This window comes from Archocentrus centrarchus, chromosome 3 (genome assembly GCF_007364275.1).
Source record: "Archocentrus centrarchus isolate MPI-CPG fArcCen1 chromosome 3, fArcCen1, whole genome shotgun sequence".
NCBI classification, from domain to species: Eukaryota; Metazoa; Chordata; class Actinopteri; order Cichliformes; family Cichlidae; genus Archocentrus; species Archocentrus centrarchus.
This window is the reverse complement of record NC_044348.1, coordinates 11,431,703-11,452,926: the sequence shown is the minus strand read 5'-3', so window position 1 is coordinate 11,452,926 and position 21,224 is coordinate 11,431,703.

The window sequence follows — 21,224 nt, the reverse complement described above, 5'->3', positions numbered from 1 at the left end:
GATTGAGTTTCAGTGTGGGCCTTGCCTGGGGGACATGCAGAGAAGCTACACCAGAAAATCCATTTTTCATAATTATGAAGGAAAATTAATGTCCATAACTCACTGAGCAGAGCTGTAAGACACTGCAAAAAGGTCGGGGAATCTTCTGCAGAGATGTCGATTGAAACTATTGATTATGTTATTACATACATTCTGTACCTACTCTGTTTTCTGTAAGGCACAAAACAAAAGTTTGAAAATAAAATCTGGGCTTAAAATAAGGGAGCAAGGTGTATTCACTTGAGGTATTCAATTTGTTTTCATTTGGAAAAGAAAAATCCATGGTTCAAAACCGTACCCTTCAAAACATCATCAGCAATTCAGCTATAACCAAATCTCCTTGGAGCAGTAACCATAATCAAATCACATTTTTTTCCCCACTTACCTTTTTTTTTTTTAATATCATCTCATTGCATAATCAAAGGTTTGCATTTGGAGTGTGCAGCAAAAAGCAGCCTTATATGTTTATTCATGTGAGCTCTGAGCCAAACAGAGTGGACCATCCATCAACACACTCCAGACAGAAGCGACTCTCTTCTTCCTCTTCTCTTCTCACACTGTTCAACACCTCCTCCCTCCACCAGAGAGCAGGGTGTTATTACTGATGCGTGAAGGCAGTAACCACGAAGGAGCCCTCTCAGAAAACAAAGCTGTCCCTGGTCTGGTTGTCACTGTCATGGATCATCAAGAGGAGTTCATTGTTATTACTTCCACTGTTAGACTCAATGATGGAACAGACAGAGGGTTAGTATTGATTGGTAGTTAAGACATCACGCTAAGAACACCTGCTGGTCGGTAATTGTCACAATAGAGCTAAGGGATACAATCAAGCATTGTGATATGCTGCATGCACACTGCAGTCAGTTACTATTATGAAGTTACAGAGACATAGACATGAACACACACACATTTAAGCACACTGTAATGGGCCAGTGTGTGGTTTAAATTCTCTTTGATGCTCTGGATGCTCCCTGCTGTTCACCATATTACGCTGTACACATCAAACAGGGTGTTCTGGGAAGAAAAAGGGACATGATGACAAGACCGTGGCTCACTATTCAGCTCATCCTGACACTGGGCTTTTTATTAAAATAAAAATTTGTTCCTCTACATTTTTTTCCTCCTCTAGTCTGTCTTGCTTTCACTGTAGCTCTGCCATGGTTTCTCTTTTTTGTGCTTTTCCCTAGCAATATCAAACCCTTCCTTTTCCTCCTCCTCCTTCTTCCTGCCTTTCTTCTCATGTAATGCTTGCATCTGTTTTGCTCACCCTTCTTCACAGAAAAAAAAAAGACTATCTTTCTGCAAATTTTCCTGTCTGTGCTCTGTCCATGTCTGCTTTTTCTCACTTTTATTTTTCTTGTAAACTGACATCCCCTGCTATTCTCCTTTCGAGTCACCTAAAGCCTGTCACAGCATGCCACCCCATCATAGCTGACCATCCCGACAATGTCAGCGTGAGTCACAGTTCACAGATGACAATGACCCAGCCCAGCTGCTCTGTAACCAGGGACACGCTGGGCTCCTCTAACCTACGATCTTGTCTGTTTGTGCCTATGCATGTCTATTTCTGTGTATTTGTAAATTTGCTCAGTGCAGAAAAGGAAGTGGGAAAAACATTATCCCCTTGTGCTGAATTGCACTATGCCTTCAAATGCATCCACTGAACTGACTGAACTGGAGATCTGTATGAACCAATTGGTATGGATGGCGTGCTATGATCTTGAGCGTGATCTGTGTTCGCCACCTCCCGATCGGCCCCTCCCGTCCCATAATTCTACCTCTGCCTCCAAAGCCCCTGTAACCTTTTTCCTGCACATCCATCTGTCAATCATGTTCTATGCAGCACAGCAACACAGGGACACTTGTTTCAGTGTTAATTGAACCCTCACAGTTTACACTGGAACAAACCAACATCTCTTATCTGTTTTTCCTGAGGTAACCCTTCACTGAGATATTATTAATCACTGCACACAGCTCGCAGAACATCTACTGGGTGATAAAATGTTTGAAGGAAAAAAAAAAATGGAAAAATGGAGCCAGCCACAGTTACTGAAGTGCTTACTGATATTTTTCCATAAATTTATTAAGGTACTTTTGTAAAATGAAATGTGCTTTATTCTGAAATGACTCAGTGGAATGAGCCTCAATTAAAGGCTGTGAAAGACTTGATGTGAAAACACATTTTTCCTGTATTTAAAGGTCACACCTATTTAAGGCAAATGTATGTGGGTTGTGAATTTTGCGTCATACCTCAAATTGCTTTAGTGTTCTGCAGACTGGGACTGAGTAACTCAGTCTGTGTACCCTTTTAAGTATAAAAGAAAAAGTGGTTCAGACCAGAACGCCGAGGATTGCTAAGTTAAAATCTTATTCCTCCGGTCATCATGGCATCGTCCATCACTTGATGGCATCCATATGCTTTATACGAGATGCTTGCCAGACCATCAAACAAGACCTTGAAATCCTTTTTGGCACTGGTAAATGTTGAGGGGAGACTGAGTACATTTTGACCCCGTAATGAGCATACCTGCTACACAGCCCTTAGCTTTTTGTGTGGAGGTGACCAAGTCCTGAATTTGTTCCAGAAGCTCTTTTGTCCCTCAAAATTTTCCACATTTGAGATGTACAGCTGAGAGTGACACCATGAGTGCCTTTGAGTAGAGACCATCTGAGAGTGTGTGCCATTATCTGATGATTCATTGTGCTGAGAAATGACACACAAAAGACAAGAAGGCAGTGGGAGGAAGCTCCAAATGTAAGAGTGGCCATTCAAAAAAATATAATAACACTTTGATGTGTTTTGAAAGACAGTACCGCTAATTCTATCCATCCCTCTATCTATACACCATCCATCTATCCATCCACTTCAATGCTCATCCAGGAGGGGGGTGGGGGCTGGTTTTACAGGTACAAGCTCTTTGTTTCACTTCTTCAGTGTAACAGGGTGTGATTTTTTAGCACTGAACAAGTCAATCTGAAACCTCTCGATCTCCGATGGGCTTTTCTGCATTTAGAAATGTGTAAAATTTCATTTAAATCAGTTTTACTCAGATCAGTCTTTGATTTAATGCCTATTGGTTCCATGCAGTCAAATGTTGATGGTGTAGGGTATGCCTCTCAAATTATTCTGACATCTTTTTTCTGATCTTATCAAATATTTAGCCTCTTAAAATTTGTAAGTTTTAACAGTGCTTTTTGAAAATGGAGTTTTTGCTTGATGATGTTTTCTCTGTCAAACTGGATCAATGTGTAGTGAACTCACTAGGTTTTCCAGCACAGTGATTCTCCTGAGTGGTCCAAATTTGTTGACGCAAAACTGGTGCATAATTGATGAAGACTAAGGTTTATTACTTTAAAGTGGAGGGTTGCTTGATCTTGCATCATGTATATTGCCATATGGAACTGTTAATGAATGCAAAGCACAGAAATCTCGAAGACTATGTCTGATTATTCAGGACTGTGTGTTTTGGCACATTACCACCACTACAACTACTGTACATGTTCTTTACATGAAACAGCTGTACAGCTGTGCAGTGTTGGTGACAAAATGTCATATCAGTAATGCTGCTTATCCACCCCGTAGCCTGGATGGATTCAAATCAATTCACCTAGAGAAGGTTAAGTTCTTTTCTCACAAGCCCACATTTCCATTTTGCAGGAGAGCCTTGGATAGAGATCAGACTGCAATCAATTAACTGTCTGTGTCATTACAGGATTAGCTCTACCCACAGCATGGTCACATATATCTGGAAGCCTGCCCAGTAATGGGCAGGTAATAGAGCAAGTGACTGCATGTCCCCTGGGGAAGATTAGTGCTCCATGTCCCATATTAAGTACAAGACAGGAGAATGACAAATGGGATGTAACAGATTTAGAGTTCACAGAAAAGTAAGCAATCAACACACACACACACACACACACACACACACACACACACACACACACACACACACACACACACACACACACACACACACACACACAGGAATAATTAATAAATTAAATGTATATGCAGACATTTATATATATATAGCCATCCATCCATCCATTTTCTTCCACTATATACACATACACAAAAATTAAGGAAATTAATTTTTGGTCAATTATTTTTTTGTTGTAACAATGCTTCTTTGCAATAAATCTTATCCTACTGGAAAGCCTCTTTGTTTCCCCTTAGATGGTGCCCCATTTATAAGGAATATGCATTTGTGGGTTGAGCAGCAGAATGTGGGTCGCACCCATGAAAAACTTGCAAAATCTTCTCTGTCAGTGCCAAACAGCTTATTCTGCAACTGAGTCTTGTTTTGAGCTTCTGGTACCCTAGGTGCTAACTATCAGGCTTTTCATCATCGGAGGTAAGCTTAATCTGATTCTGGGATTCACTGCTCTAAGCGTTCCAGTTATCATGGGGACCACTGTTACCTTCACCTTCCACATCCTCTCAAGTTCTTCTCTCAGCCCTTGGTATTTTTTGAGCTTTTTGTGTTCCTTCTCCCTGAATTTGCTATCACTTGGTATTGCGACCTCTATCACTACAGCTTTCTTCCTCTGCTTGTCCACCACTACTATGTCAGGTTGGGTAGCCATTACCAGTTTTCTCTGTCTGTATTTGGAAGTCCCACAGGATCTTAGCTTGGTTATTCTCAAGACCTTTGGCATATCCCATTCCAACCCTGGGACTTCCAGACCATACTCAGCACAGATGTTCCTTTGTACTATGCCAGCCACTTGGTTATGGTGTTCCATGTACGCCCTGTCTGCTAGCATCTTGAACCCGGCTGTTATGTGCTGGATTGTCTCAGGGGCATCTCTGCACCTAGGGTCTTGCCTTGTGTGGTAGACCCCAGCCTCTATCGATCTTGTGCTTAGAACTTGTTCCTCTGCTGCCTCTGTGCTGTCTTTGAGTTCAGTGTTGTCCAGCCATTGGTAGGATTTTTCAATATCAGCCACTTCTTCAGAGGTGACAAAAGTACTAACATTCTGTACTTAAGTAGAAGTACAAGTACTTGTGTTAAAACCTACTCTGGTAAAAGCTGAAGTACTGGTTCAACTTCTTTACTCAAGTAAAAGTAAAAAAGTACATACGCTGAAATGTACTCAAAGTAGGAAAGTAAAAGCAGCTCTTTGGAGGACGTTTCTAACAACTATTTTTGTGTGAAGCTAACTGAACCTCATTATATATATTATTGTAATAATATAAAATAATACATGAGAATACAAATGTTATTCCAATCTAAATTTTAATTCTAATGAATGTACTCAGCTTGAATCTGTTGGACACAAGCTGTGAAAGGGAATTTAAAACACAGCTCTATTCTCTGTGTCTCGTGTAGAGGGTGACTGTGCCTCCACACCTAAACACAAAAATGAATATACTCAGGGGTTACAGTGGGATTCAGAAGGTGGAGGAATCCTAAGATCAGTTGTAGTGGCTCCGCATGGGGAGAAGAATCACAACTTTCTGTTGTGAGCTCCAGTAAATTATCTTGGTGTGCAGGCTGTGATCAGCTGACCTGCTGCTGCTCTTTTCTTCCTATCTTGTCCTCTTTCTTATATCTTTCTACATCTGAATGAAGTTATCGCTCATTCTTTTCTCTCCCTGGAAATATAGCAGCTAGACTTTTTAGCAAGCAGACAGACTGTGTGACAAACTGCAGACACTTTTGTGTTGATATTTGTTGAGCATTTAGAAACATTGCATTTAAATTTATCTGCCACATGTTACTGTCTTTATGCTTGCTGCTCTTTTGTAGCGCTTGCTAAATGCTGAACTACCATGAGCACAACTTACGGACATCGGCCCTCGGGCCGGGCCAGACGCTATATAACCCCTGATTATAGGGCTATAAATAATACATTAATTATACGGTTTTGCCTCTTTAATCTCTTTGTATGCGATAAGCCCCAGTGATGGAGGATATGCCAGTACAACTGTCTCTTATATGTTATTATTCCTTCGTTTAGTCTCAGATTGGTTTAATGTTTGACAGCGTAGTGACGAGAAATGCAAACTTTTCTCAGAAGCATTAAACCTAAAGTAATGAGCTTGTTTTGAAAATGTAAGAAGTAGCAAGTACAGATATTTGTTTAAAAATGTAGGGAGTAAAAGTAAAAAGTAGTCAGAAAAATCAATACTCAAGTAAAGTACAGATATCTGAAAAATCTGCTTAAATACAGTAATGAAGTATTTGTACTTCATTACTTCCCACCTCTGCACTTCTTCTACAGTATGTGCCGTGGTACATGCCGTGTACGGGCCTGTTGTTCTATGATGGCTCCTGTTCTTGCTTCTCTTTCTCGGGTTTCTGTTTTCTGAGGTATTCACTAAACACATGATCAGTTGCAGCCATCTTTCTGATCTACTCATGGATCTTTTTATACAGGATAGTGGTTCTGACACTCACTAGTCCTTGAACTCCTTCCTTCTTCTTAACATACAGTCTCGGGGTGCTGGATTTGGGGTGAAACCCTCCATGAATGGTAAGGAGCTCTCTCGTCTTGAAGTCATTAGCTTTTATCTCCTTCTTTTGCCAGCTTATTATCCCATACTCCATGTAGGTATTTGGCGGTTGCAGCTTTCCTAATGCCTCTTGCCTCTTCATGGTTCCCATTTGCCTGTGGTATTTCAAGGTACTTGTAGCTATTCTCAATGTCTGCAGTGTTGCCTTCTGGTAGTGCAGTTCTCTCAGCTCGACGACCTTCCCTCACTTTGTTACCATCTGACTCACTTCTCCATTCTGAACGACATTCTGATATCACTGTTGTAGATCCTAGTGGTGTGGATCAGTGAATCAATGTCTCATTCACTCCTGGCATATAGCTTGATGTCATCCATGTAGAGGAGGTGGCTGATATTTTCTCCATTTCGTAGTCTGTATCCATAGTCTGTATCCATCTTGCTAATGTTCTGGCTGAGGGGGTTCAGGCCATTGCAGAACAGCAGTGGGAACAGAGCAACTCCTTGGTAAATCCTAAACTTATGCAACTGGCCTGAAGTTGACCTCTATTTTTGTTCTCAACATCCCCATTGAATTCCTGATGAAGACTCTTGGGGTCCTGTTGATCTCGTACAGTTATAGACATTCCAGGATCCATGTGTGAGGCATTACATCATAGGCTTTCTTGTAGTCACAGTAGCTGGTGTTTTGATGCTCTGGTATTTCTGTCCATTAATTTCTGGGCCCAGCTCATGTATTGAGCCATGTGCCTGTTCATCTTAGCCGCTATAATGATGGCCGGATGTGCTTTGCCATGTGAAGAAGCTCTATGGAAAAGTAGTTGAGAAATAAATAATATCGCCACTTTTCTGTTATCTTGTGGGGCTGAATGAGTACAATTTTTATTTAGGACTGAAAGGATGCATTTTGGACACAGCTTAAGACTGAAAATGACCTCCTGAATGACCTGAACTGGAGGAGGGACAAATGGCAGGGAGAAGCCACAGGTGGTCAGAAACCTAGCCTCCTCAGCTAACAAGGCTAATTCTAGTCAACCGCACAATAACAACATACCGCAGTGAGCTAAAGATATGATGGCCAAGATTAAAAAAGATAATGTCAATATTACAAAATCAGACAAGAGATGAAGGCTGAGATTGCAAAATGTAAAGAAGAAATAGAAAAGTGGACAGACGAAGGCTGAGGTGAAAAAGTGGAAGAAGAATCTGGAGGACAATACTAATGTCCAGTTTGAGCTGCTACGCAAGGAAGTGAGGCTGATTGGGTATGAGACTAGCAGTTTAGCTAATAAGATAATGGGAAAAAGTCAGATGACATAACTAACATGGAGCCAAGGCTGAAAGAAATGGAGAGATAATAAAACCGAAGGAATGGAGCAAAGATTTGGAGGCACGATCATATAAGGACAATATAAGGAAAAAACCTGTCAGACTTTATGGCTGGTTTGTCAAAAGAAAAGTTGGGACTATCATTAACGTTGACACTAGACAGAGCACATCAGGCTGTCAGCAAAAAACGAGATAAGCCCCAGCGAGATCTTTTGTGGTGAGATACACAGAGAAAGAGGAGATACTGAAGAGAGTGAAGGAAATGAAGAGAACACCAGAGGATCAGAATGGACAGATTCACATCTTCCTGTACTATACCCAGGAAGTGAACAGTAAGAAAGCCGCCTTCTGAGAAGCAAGAAGTTTCCTTCTTCATGCACGGGGATCAGATACAGGTTGCATTACTTGGCAACCCTGGTGATTACATCAGGACGAAAACCTTTGGGAACCCTAAAGATGCCAAGGAATACATTAAGCAGGAACTGATTTGAACCGAACTAATCTGAATTTTGACTTAATTTATTATCATGCCTGATGCGTGTCATGAATTGTAGGGCAACGAGCATCGTTCATAATGCGCGGCACAATGCGGCATACTTTTAAGTCACGATTTATTCATTTTTCAGATGTTATTTTCTCACATTCAATGATGTGTGAACATCGTTTGCAGAACCGTCAACCTTCTGATTAATAGATTACTGTTCTATCTCCTGAGCTATGGCAACATTATGCATGGGCATGACCATATGACACTCAAAGCCGTGCAAAGCCACAGGTAGGAGTGCTCATTTTAGAAACGTACATATAGGTCATATTTCAGGGCCTGCAAAAATGACGGATACTTACGTTTGGATTGGAGGACATGTTGGGAGATGAATGAACCGAACTTCCAGGAAATACTCATTTTAATCTCCACCACACCAAATACCGTATTTTTCGGACTATACGTCGCTCCGGAGTATAGGTCGCACCAGCCAAAAAATGCATAATAAAAAAGAAAAAAACATATATAGGTCGCACTGGACTATAAGTCGCACTTTTTTTTGGGGGGGGGGGGGGGGGGGGGGGGGGGTTGATAGAATCCGAGACCCAGAGCAGAAATTCCATCTTGAACGGCAATTTAAAATAATAATGGATTAAAGAACAGGACGAACACGGTTACACCTACGTTATGCTAACGTAGCACATTCAGCTACATGACGCACAACGAACACGTGTTCGGTATTGTAACGTTGTAAACACACTTCCAAAGTCGGCGATATTCACAACAAAGGTCGTCTTTATTAACAGAAAAACGGCTGCTGAAGGCCACAGCCACGCCAACCACAACTACAACAGCGGAACAGCAACACACACACAGGCAAGCTCTCGGTCTTTTTCTCTCTCTACATGCTGCCTTCACGAACCTCCCGAACAGTCCGAAATCCCACAACATCAACACGCTCTCTAACTAAGAGAATCGCTACAGTATGTTAACGTAACATTAAGTTATTCAGATAACCATAGCATAAAGAACATACTAACAAGTTAACCAAACCATCAATCCATTGAATTCTTCATCCTCGGTGTCACTTCTAAACAATTCCGTACACTCCGTAGACGAAGCGCCGCTTCCTCTTCTGTGTCGCGTTAGTCAGACTCGTCGTCAGCTGCAGTTCCAATTATTCCAGCCTTTCTGAATCCCAACAGGATGGTTTGTCACTGAAGCCCATGTTTTCTTGATCCATCCAATGACTTCCAGGAAAGTTGGGTGGCGCATTCTCCCAGTTGCCGTTAAGCTGTGCTCTCCATCCATCATCCACTGCGCCCACAGGTTACGCAAGACTGCCTTAAAGCTGCAGTTCACGGAGATGTCAAGTGGCTGGAGTATTTTGGTTCATGTGTTATAAATGTCACATATACGTCGCTCCGGAGTATAGGTCGCACCCCCAGCCAAACTATGAAAAAAAGTGCGACTTATACTCCGGAAAATACGGTATATACCAGGATTGACTTTTTTTTTTTTAATTAGATAATAAACTGACTGCTATGGTAACAGATATAAAATATTCGGACATAGTAATACACGACCATAGCACAGTTCTATTGAAACTTCACTTCACCTCAGCAAACATGGCATCTTAATACCGGATTATTAGCAGCTGACAATTTTACAGAATTTATAAATTCTCAAATAGACTTTTACATGGAGCTTAATGAGAGCCCTGATGAGAGCCCTGATGTAAGTGATGTAAGTGGTATTTTTGTGGGACTCTAAAAGCCTATATACGGGGGTAAATGAGCTCATATAATGCAGGTAAAAGGAAAGGAAAAGAATGAGGGAACACATCACAGAAATATTAAAAGCAATAAGGAGATCAACCAATTGCATTCTGTGTTTCTCTCTGAGGAGTTGCATTAAAAAAAAAAGATTTTGCTGAATATGATGTTTTGAGGAGTCAGTGTGAAGATGATTTATATTTTAGACAGGAGCACTATCAGCATGGTGAACGCACAGGTAAACTAAGCCACCATTTGAAACAATCAGCATCTGCGGCATGGTAATGGACATTGGGGATAACGTGGGAAACAAAATTTTGCATCAGAAAGCGATTAATGACCAATTTAATGCCTATAAAGCTTTCAATAGAAATAGAAATAGAAATTTGGTTTTGGTCCTAAGTTTGCTCATGGGTTGAAATTATCCTTAACAATTCCCAGGCTGTGGTTAGAACAAATAATATAAGCCTTTCCCTCTGTTGTGGGGACTGAGACAAGGATGCAATCTGTCGCCCCTGGTCTTCGATGTTGCCATTGCACACCTTGCTTAGGAATGCTTCTTATTTGAGGGACAGACAGAGCGACACAGACCCATAAGCTTTCTGTATATGCTGATGACCTCCTCCTTTTCCTGTCCAATCCCATCACGAGTATTCCAAATCCATTCATGAAATCAACCTAGAAAAAAGTGTCTTTTTTTGCCAGTTAATAAACAAGAGAAGAGAGTAACTATTTTTTCTCAATATGCAAGGACAAATTCACTTATTTAGGTGTTAGTATCAAGTAAATACAAGGACCTATTCAATTCAATTCAATTTAATTCAGTTCAGTTCAATTAAATTTTATTTATATAGCACCAAATCACAACAAACAGTCACCTGAAGGTACTTATTCAATCACAATTTTAAAAAAGGGCAAGATTAGATATGGAGAAATGGTCATCTCTCCCCCTATCAGTAGCAGGAAGGATAAATTCAGTCAAAATTAATGTAATGCCATGGCTCTTCGTTTTATTTCAGACAATACCAACCTTTATTCCAAAAGCATTCTTCAAAGAATAGAATTACATCTACTTTTATTTGGAACAAGTCAGTGCCTGAATAAGGAGGAGGTTTCTGGAGAGACAGAGGGAGGAAGTAGGTCTGGCTTTACCAAAATATATGTGCTATTAGTGGGCAACTAACATACACAAAATATTGTTTTGGGTCTTATCATTAGATGAGGAAGAAACTCCAGTATGGGTACATATGGCATGACATGCATTTAGTCCTGTGTCCCTGCGTTCTCTGATGTGCACCTGTCTGCCCTTAAGCAACCACCTTTATCCAAAAATACCCTGTTGTATGTGAATCTATCAAGATCTGGATCCAATTCAAACACATTTCAAATAGACAAGCGCCCTCACATCTGCTCCCATTTATGGGAACAATTTGTTTTCCCTGGCCCTCGGGTGAACAGTGTTTGAAGACTGGCATAGAGCTAGGGTGGAGAGTGCCAAAGACCTTTTTAAAGACGGTATATTCATATCTGCTGCTCAGCTCAAGAAAGAGTATGGACTTCCCTAAAGGACCAATTATTTCAAAAACTTCCAAGTTTCCCTCTGTTTCCCTTTAGTTGCCACGAAGTGGGTGGATAGATGGACTACTGGACACAAATCCAACTCTTAAAGGGACGGTGTCTATGCTTTTTTGGAATAGTCAGAGGGTGGTGTCCCCATCCCTTGGCTGTTTAAAAAGAAAATGGGAGGAGGATTTAGAGCTGGACATACAAGATGTTAATTGGAGATGTGCAGTGGAACTGATTTATTCATCTTCTGTATGTTTCAGGCACAGGTTAATACAATTTAAGGTGATCCATAGACTTCACTTATCGAGAGACAAACTGGCAAGAATTCATCACGGGACTGGTCCAACTTGTCCAAGATGTAAACAGTTGCCAGCCAACATATGTCATATGTTTTGGTCTTGCACTAGGGTGGAAGAGTTCTAGGCTAAAATTTTCAGAACTTTCGCATCCATAAGATCATTGAGCATGGAGTGAAGCCAGAATCAGCAGGATTAACAACTAATCAAAGGACAGCAATAGCATTTTCTTCATTACTGGCCAGGAGACTGATTTTAATTAAGTGGACAAAAGCAGCACCTCCGGCTCATAATTGTTGGGTAGAGGAAGTGATGACACACCTTAACCTAGAGCACCTCATCATGGTGGTAGGGTGTGTGTGTGTTTGGGTTGTATGGTATTGTACTGGGCTGTCTGTATTTGCTTTGTTTTGTCTGTAGTCTGGATTTGTGTGTGTGGGTATTGCTCTTATTGTTTGTTTAAAAAAATTTAATGTTTGTTTAACTTTATGTTATGAAAATTAATAAAAGACGTGACCATGATGCCTGACAGGAGCTTTCATTTTGTGCTGAGGCAGGTTATTGGCTGATAGCTGGACGGGATTGGTCCCGTCTGGGGATCCTTGAGCATCAGGACTGTCCGGTCTTCGGTTAGCCATTCTGTCTACATCTCATCCACAGGGAATTTTTGACAATTCTTCCACAAGTGCATTTGTAAGGTCAGACACTGATGTTGGCTGAGAAGGCCTTGCTTGCAGTCACTGCTCTAATTCATCCCAAAGGTGTTTTGTCATCTTGAGATCAGGACTTTATACAGGCCGGTTAAGTTCTTCCTCACCAAGCTTGCTCATCCATGTCTTTATGGACCTTGAATTTGGTGACCTCTGCATGCTATGCGTCTCAGCATCTCCCTACCCTGTGATTTTACATGGCCTACAACTTTGTGGCTGAGTTGTTCCCAGTTGCTTCCACTTTGTTATAATACCACTAACAGCTAACTGTGGAATATTTAGTAATTTCACAAATGGACTTCTTGCACAGGTGGCATCCTATCACGGTACCATGCTGGAATTCACTGAGATGATGCTGTTCACTGAGATGGTAGTGTTGTCACTACACTAACCAGCTTCTCTCTTGCTCTCTCTCTCTCTCTCTCTCTATATATATATATATATATAGAGAGAGAGAGAGAGAGATATATATTAGGGGTGGGACTCGATTAAAAAAATTAATCTAATTAATTAGGAGCTTAGTAATTAATTAATTGAAATTAATCGCATTTTAATCACATTTAAATATTTAACATGATAAATATTAATTTAAGTTTGGTTGATGAATGAATCAATATACCTAAGCTTAAACTTCAAAATTTTGTTTATTTTCCCACCAGTCTACTACACAGACCAACGAAGGGCGGAAGTGCGCTTGTGATAAGCAAACTCCTGAAATTAAAGTTAAGTATCATAACTGGATAGTTTTATTCAACATTAATGTCTCACTTAATATATTTGGAAATTAATCATTCGCTCAGCTGTATTCCTTGATGTTGAAATGTGTTATGCTTGTTTTAACAGCTTATTTTGAATTACAGACTTAAAATTAAACCACAAAAAAGGAGAAAAAGTTCGTTCTCCGTTTAACCAGCTGCTTTTACACAGCTGTGCTTCACACTCACGGTCGCTAGGCGACATGAGCTACGCAGAGGTGAGGGCAGGTGACGCTAATGTGAAGGCTAGCCGCTCACTTCCGGCCTTTGCGGTCTTCGTGGGCTGCAAGGGACCCGGTCAAGATGGGCCGGGTCCTTCGAAGGATGCGGCCCCTGAATTTTTGACAACGTGCGTCGATATAATCTGTATGCGTGGAACTCATGCGCTGAGAAACGTTCCACGGTGCAAAGTGCGATTAAAATGCGTTAAAATTTTTAATTCGTTATTTTCCCCATAATTAATTAATTGAAATTAACTCATTAAAGTCCCACCCACTGTAGTCATGGTACCTAATTAAGTCTGCAGATTGACAATGACTGTATCTGCCACAGTTAGAACTGTACTGTTAGCAGGCTGCTGGTAGCATTTATCTCAAAGCATCACTGTGCAGAACTACAGCTTCACAAAGCTGCTTAGACTGTATATTGTTACCATTCAAAAATCAGTGAATTGTGACGCCTACCTTCTCCACCTACTGTATAACTGAAGCTGTCTTGAGAGAAATAGCTGACAAATTTAAAAAAATGCCAGAGTGTATGGAATGCTTTTAAGAATGGACTTTAATTCAGATCACAGGCAGATGAAGAGATGCAGACAAACATGCACCTTCATAAAACCACAATGCCACGTTCAAGGTAGTACATTGTGAATAGTATTTTTCCTCTTCATTTCTGAACTTGAGTAGGCCTCATTCCTCTCAATAGTTCCTCATTATCCAGCCTGCTGGTGTTTGAATTTGATTGATTGCTCATAAAACATGCATGACCCTCATGAATTATTGCGAGAGAACATCCAATAAATTGTTTTAGATGGCTTATTACAACAACGTTACTGGCCTGGCATATTAAATTATTTGCAATCCTGTAAATCACAGAAGCGATTTGAAAATAACCCATTAAAGGCATCACGGTGACATTTCTGCACTCTTCCTACAACATAACCATCTCTGTCAAAGCTCTTTTTAAATTAATCACAAAGAGTTTTGTCATCAATCACATTCCATTAAGGCTTTAATGAGATACAGAAAGAATATGAGGAGATGCATCTGGAGGAATCTGTAAGGTTGGGAGGGAGGCTTTATGAATATTATCAGGTTAATAGTGATTAATGTTACTCAGTTATAAAGATATGAGTGTGAACTTCTTAACTTTCAACTATCTTATTACTAAATAAGGTAAAAGTAATAAAAGTAAGCAAAGTCAATAAAAATTAAAACCGCAAGCGGTGATATCGGGCCCTCGCACTCCGCGCGCGTCGACCTGTGGCGCTCGTCGACCCGTGCCGCACTCGGAGGTTTTGTGATCGTGATGGGTCTCTAGAAAGTTGAATTCTTTTATAGGAAAAGGTATCTTTTGCTCTCGGCATAGACGCAATGGAATATTTGGGGGTGTGGTCACGGCTCCAGCATGCAAAATAGGGCATGGGTCTGATTGACTTTTTTGATGGGCTGTTTGTCTAGATGATGTGGAGCCAATTTGGTCTCACTGGGTGAAATGCCCTAGGAGGAGTTCATTCAAATAGCAGGCCTGAAAATGGCAAAAATTGACACTTTCAATTGAAGATGCTGGACTTCCTGTGGGGTTTGGAGTATGGCTCCAAGAGACTTTTTTGTATGTCTTAGGATGTTACATGACTGTGCAAAATTTCAGAGCTGTAGATAAAATGTAACTCAGGGGCTAGCTAAAAAACATGGTATATTATGATATTTAAAGCTGCCAGTAGGGGGCGCTCTAACGTTTATGGACTTTATGCATATCAATGTGTTCAGGGCAGGAGGCTTATCAAATAGATGAGGATTTTGTAAGGAATGGTGAAAGATATTTCATGTATTTCAGAGCAAAACTAATTCTGTGGACGGTCATACAAATTTTCATTTGCTTCTGTAGGGGGCGCTATTGCGCGTACAGTCTTGAATGTGTAGTTATGGATTCAGCCTGGGTGTGTACATGAGTGATTAAATTTTCAGCCTGATCAGACAAAGCATGTGCGAACAAGTGCACAAACAATTTTGGTGGTGAGGGAGAAAAACAAAGGCCAAATGTAATGGCCTGGTGTGACAAGGCCGTTTAATATTTTGTAAAGATTTCCACAATATTTGATGGGCTACTTGTGTAGATGATCTGGAGCCAATTTGGTGTCAGTGGGTGAAATGCCCTAGGACGAGTTCGTTCAAATAGCAGGCGTGGAAATCGCAAAAATTGACACCTTCAATTGAAGATGGCCGACTTCCTGTAGGGTTTGGGGTATGGGTCCAAGAGACTTTTTTGTACGTCTTAGTATGTTACATGAGCCTGTACATTTTCATACATGTAGATAAAACGTAGCTCCGGGGCTACTCAAAAAACTTGCTATTTTAAGATATTCCGAGCTGCCACTAGGCGGCGCTCTAACGTTTATGGACTTTATGCATATGAATGTGTTCAGGGCAGCATGCTTATCACACCACTGAAGTTTGAGCCAGATTGGGCAAGTTGGCTTTGAGTTACAGCCATTTTTGTGTTCATGGCGAATCATCGAACTTTGCCGTCCCATAAGGGTCACGCCCTTTTGTCAAAAACTCACAGTTTTAAAAACACAGTAAGTCCAAGTTCTTAAGGCTTTCCAGGTGAAATTTGAGATGGTTCTGCTAAACCACCTTGGAGCTGGACCTCCAAGTGTAAAATATGACATTTCCTGTTCCCACTAGGTGGCGCTGCGACTGATATTAAATATTGTCATATGTATGTGTTCAGGGGGGCACCCTCATCCTACTGGAGAAGTTTGATGCACATTGGATCATGTAGGTATGAATGAGAGGCAATCAAAATTTCATGGCGAATGATCAAAGTTCAAAGGGGCATAAGGACCCCTCCCCCTTGGCAAAAACTCACCATTTTCGAGATTTAGATTCCCCTGGGGGTGTAGGTTAGACAAACCAAATATGAAGATGATAACGTCTAAAACCTCTGAGTTATTAGAAAAAGTGTGAGGGCTGCAAATCGCCAAATTTGCATAATTAATTCAAAATGGCGGACTTCCTGTTGGGTTTAGGGCATGGCTCCAAGAGGATTTTTTGTGCGCCTGGACATGATATACATGTGTATGAAGTTTCATTCATGTACGTGAAACACAGCGGTGGGGCTCCAGTTTAGGGGGCGCTAGCGAGCCATTTGGGCGCGCCCTTGCCGGAGCCCATTAAAATACTTAAATTTTCACCAGGTGTGACGCATGTGCAAAGTTTCATGAGTTTTTGAATATGATAAAGCCCCCAAAAAGCCAATTCATTTGCCTGAATAATAAAAAAAAAAAAAAAAAAAAAAAAAAAAAAAATAATAATAATTAAAGCCGCAAGCGGCGATGAGCGGGCCCTCGCACCCGGCGCGCGTCGACCCCTGGCGCGCTCCAGCCAAGCCGCGCGTCGACCCGTGGCACGCTCCAGCCGAACCGCGCTCGGAGGTTCTCGCAGACGAGAGAGTAGCTGGCTCACCCGGCTGCTGACGGCTCAGCAGGCTAGCCGTACTTCGCGTCGATCGTCTCCCGCTTCCACTAGGTGGCGTCGGTGAGTGCCCACTAATTAATATGTCACAATGCTCTATGTAATGCCTGCAGCCATCAATGAAACTGTAATGACCATAGGATGATGAGTATCAGTGTCCTACTGATTTCCTGTTGCCACTAGGTGGCGTTATGAGTGTGAAACAAAGCTGATAGAGGGGTGTGTCCAGTCTCCCTTACCCTCCCATTAAGCCTGTGAAGTTTGAGGCACATCGGACAATGTATGTCAGAGATGTAACAATTTGGTGCACTGTGGTATATGAGTGAAATCCCACATTTAGAGGGTTGCTACGGCAACACCGTTCAATATTCTACAAAACCATGAATATCTTTTGATGGGCTACTTGTGTAGATGATCTGGAGCCATTTTGGTGTGACTGGATGAAAAGCTGTAGTAGAAGATGATTCAAATAGCAGGCCTGAAAAATATGAGAAATGCTGCAAAAATGAAACCTTAATTAGAACATGTCAGGCTTCCTGTTGGATTTCGGCTATCGGTCCAAGAGACTTTTTTGTACGTCTTAGGATGTTACTTCAGCATGCACGATTTCAGGTACACAGACCAAGCACTGCCCTGGGGCTGATGTTTAGAACCTATCTGGGCCTGAAATGGAAAAAAAGTCCAAATTCAGAGGGTTGCTACGGCAACACCGTTCAATATTCTACAAAATCATGAATATCTTTTGATGGGCTACTTGTGTGGATGATCTGGAGCCATTTTGGTCTCACTGGGTCAAATGCCCTAGGAGGAGTTGAGGCAAAAAGGCCTGGAAAAGGCGAAAAATGCTGCAAAAATGACACTTTAAAGTGAACGTGGCTGACTTCCTGTTGTGTTTCGGCTATCGGTCCAAGAGACTTTTTTGTAGATGTTAGCATTTTACATCAGCAGGCACATTTTCAGGTACATAGAGAAAGCACAGCCCAGGGGCTGATGTTTAGAATCTCTGTGAGATTGAAATTGAAAAAAGTCCAAATTCAGAGGGTTGCCATGGCAACACCGTTCAATATTCTACAAAACCCTGAATAACTTTTGATGGGCTACTTGTGTAGATGATCTGGAGCCAATTTGGTGTCACTGGGTGAAATGCCCTAGGACAAGTTCGTTCAAATAGCAGGCGTGGAAATCGCAAAAATTGACACCTTCAATTGAAGATGGCCGACTTCCTGTAGGGTTTGGGGTATGGGTCCAAGAGACTTTTTTGTACGTCTTAGTATGTTACACGAGCATGTACATTTTCATACATGTGGAGAAAACGTAGCTCCGGGGCTACTCAAAAAACTTGCTATTTTAAGATATTCCGAGCTGCCACTAGGCGGCGCTCTAACGTTTATGGACTTTATGCATATGAGTGTGTTCAGGGCAGCATGCTTATCACACCACTGAAGTTTGAGCCAGATTGGGCAAGTTGGCTTTGAGTTACAGCCATTTTTGTGTTCATGGCGAATCATCGAACTTTGCCGTCCCATAAGGGTCACGCCCTTTTGTCAAAAACTCACAGTTTTGAAAACACAGTAAGTCCAACTTCTTAAGGCTTTCCAGGTGAAATTTGAGATGGTTCTGCTAAACCACCTTGGAGCTGGACCTCCAAGTGTAAAATATGACATTTCCTGTTCCCACTAGGTGGCGCTGCGACTGATATTAAATATTGTCATATGTATGTGTTCAGGGGGGCACCCTCATCCTACTGGAGAAGTTTGATGCACATTGGATCATGTAGGTATGAATGAGAGGCAATCAAATTTTCATGGCGAATGATCAAAGGTCAAAGGGGCATAAGGACCCCTCCCCCTTGGCAAAAACTCACCATTTTCGAGATTTAGATTCCCCTGGGGGTGTAGGTTAGACAAACCAAATATGAAGATGATAACGTCTAAAACCTCTGAGTTATTAGAGAAAGTGTGAGGGCTGCAAATCGCCAAATTTGCATAATTAATTCAAAATGGCGGACTTCCTGTTGGGTTTAGGGCATGGCTCCAAGAGGATTTTTTGTGCGCCTGGACATGATATACATGTGTATGAAGTTTCATTCATGTACGTGAAACACAGCGGTGGGGCTCCAGTTTAGGGGGCGCTAGCGAGCCATTTGGGCGCGCCCTTGCCCGAGCCCATTAAAATACTTAAATTTTCACCAGGTGTGATGCATGTGCAAAGTTTCATGAGTTTTTGAATATGATAAAGCCCCCAAAAAGCCAATTCATTTGCCTGAATAATAATAAAAATAAAAAAATAAAAATAAAAATAATAAACGAAGCAATTACAATAGGGCCTTCGCACAGTTCGTGCTCGGGCCCTAATTAAAACCGCAAGCGGTGATATCGGGCCCTCGCACTCCCTGCGCGTCGACCCGTGGCGCTCGTCGACCCGTGCCGCACTCGGAGGTCTTTTGATCGTGATGGTGTACAGAAGGTCTGAAGAAAGTTGAATTCTTTTATAGGAAAAGATATCTTTTGCTCTCGGCATAGACGCAATGGAATATTTGGGGGTGGGGTCACGGCTCCAGCATGCAAAATAGGGCATGGGTCTGATAGACTGTTTTGATCAGGATGATGTCAAGAATGTTGAAACACATTTTCATACATTTCCGAGAAACTAAGTTTGTGGATGCTATACAAAATTTCATTTGCTTCTGTAGGGGGCGCTCTTGCAGCTACGTATAGCCTTGAATCCATAGTTATGGGTTCAGAGTGGCTGTGTACATGAGTGATTACATTTTCAGGCAGATCGGGCAAAGCATGTACGAACACGTGCCCAAACAATTTTGGTCGCCATTGAGAAAAATGAAAGCCAACTTCAATGGCCTGGTGTGACAACACCGTTTAATATTTTGTCAAGATTTCCACAATATTTGATGGGCTGTTTGTCTAGATGATGTGGAGCCAATTTGGTCTCACTGGGTGAAATGCCCTAGGAGGAGTTCATTCAAATAGCAGGCCTGAAAATGGCAAAAATTGACAAAAATTGACACTTTCAATTGAAGATGCTGGACTTCCTGTAGGGTTTGGAGTATGGCTCCAAGAGACTTTTTTGTATGTCTTAGGATGTTACATGAGTGTGCAAAATTTCAGAGCTGTAGATAAAATGTAACTCAGGGGCTAGCTAAAAAACATGGTATATTATGATATTTAAAGCTGCCAGTAGGGGGCGCTCTAACGTTTATGGACTTTATGCATATCAATGTGTTCAGGGCAGGAGGCTTATCAAATAGATGAGGATTTTGTAAGGAATGGTGAAAGATATTTCATGTATTTCAGAGCAAAACTAATTCTGTGGACGGTCATACAAATTTTCATTTGCTTCTGTAGGGGGCGCTATTGCGCCTACAGTCTTGAATCTGTAGTTATGGATTCAGCCTGGGTGTGTACATGAGTGATTAAATTTTCAGCCTGATCAGACAAAGCATGTGCGAACAAGTGCACAAACAATTTTGGTGGTGAGGGAGAAAAACAAAGGCCAAATTTAATGGCCTGGTGTGACAAGGCCGTTTAATATTTTTTAAAGATTTCCACAATATTTGATGGGCTACTTATGTAGATGATCTGGAGCCAATTTGGTGTCAGTGGGTGAAATGCCCTAGGACGAGTTCGTTCAAATAGCAGGCGTGGAAATTGCAAAAATTGACACCTTCAATTGAAGATGGCCGACTTCCTGTAGGGTTTGGGGTATGGGTCCAAGAGACTTTTTTGTACGTCTTAGGATGTTACATGAGCCTGTACATTTTCATACATGTAGATAAAACGTAGCTCCGGGGCTACTCAAAAAACATGCTATTTTAAGATATTCCGAGCTGCCACTAGGCGGCGCTCTAACGTTTATGGACTTTATGCATATGAATGTGTTCAGGGCAGCATGCTTATCACACCACTGAAGTTTGAGCCAGATTGGGCAAGTTGGCTTTGAGTTACAGCCATTTTTGTGTTCATGGCGAATCATCGAACTTTGCCGTCCCATAAGGGTCACGCCCTTTTGTCAAAAAGTCACAGTTTTGAAAACACAGTAAGTCCAACTTCTTAAGGCTTTCCAGGTGAAATTTGAGATGGTTCTGCTAAACCACCTTGGAG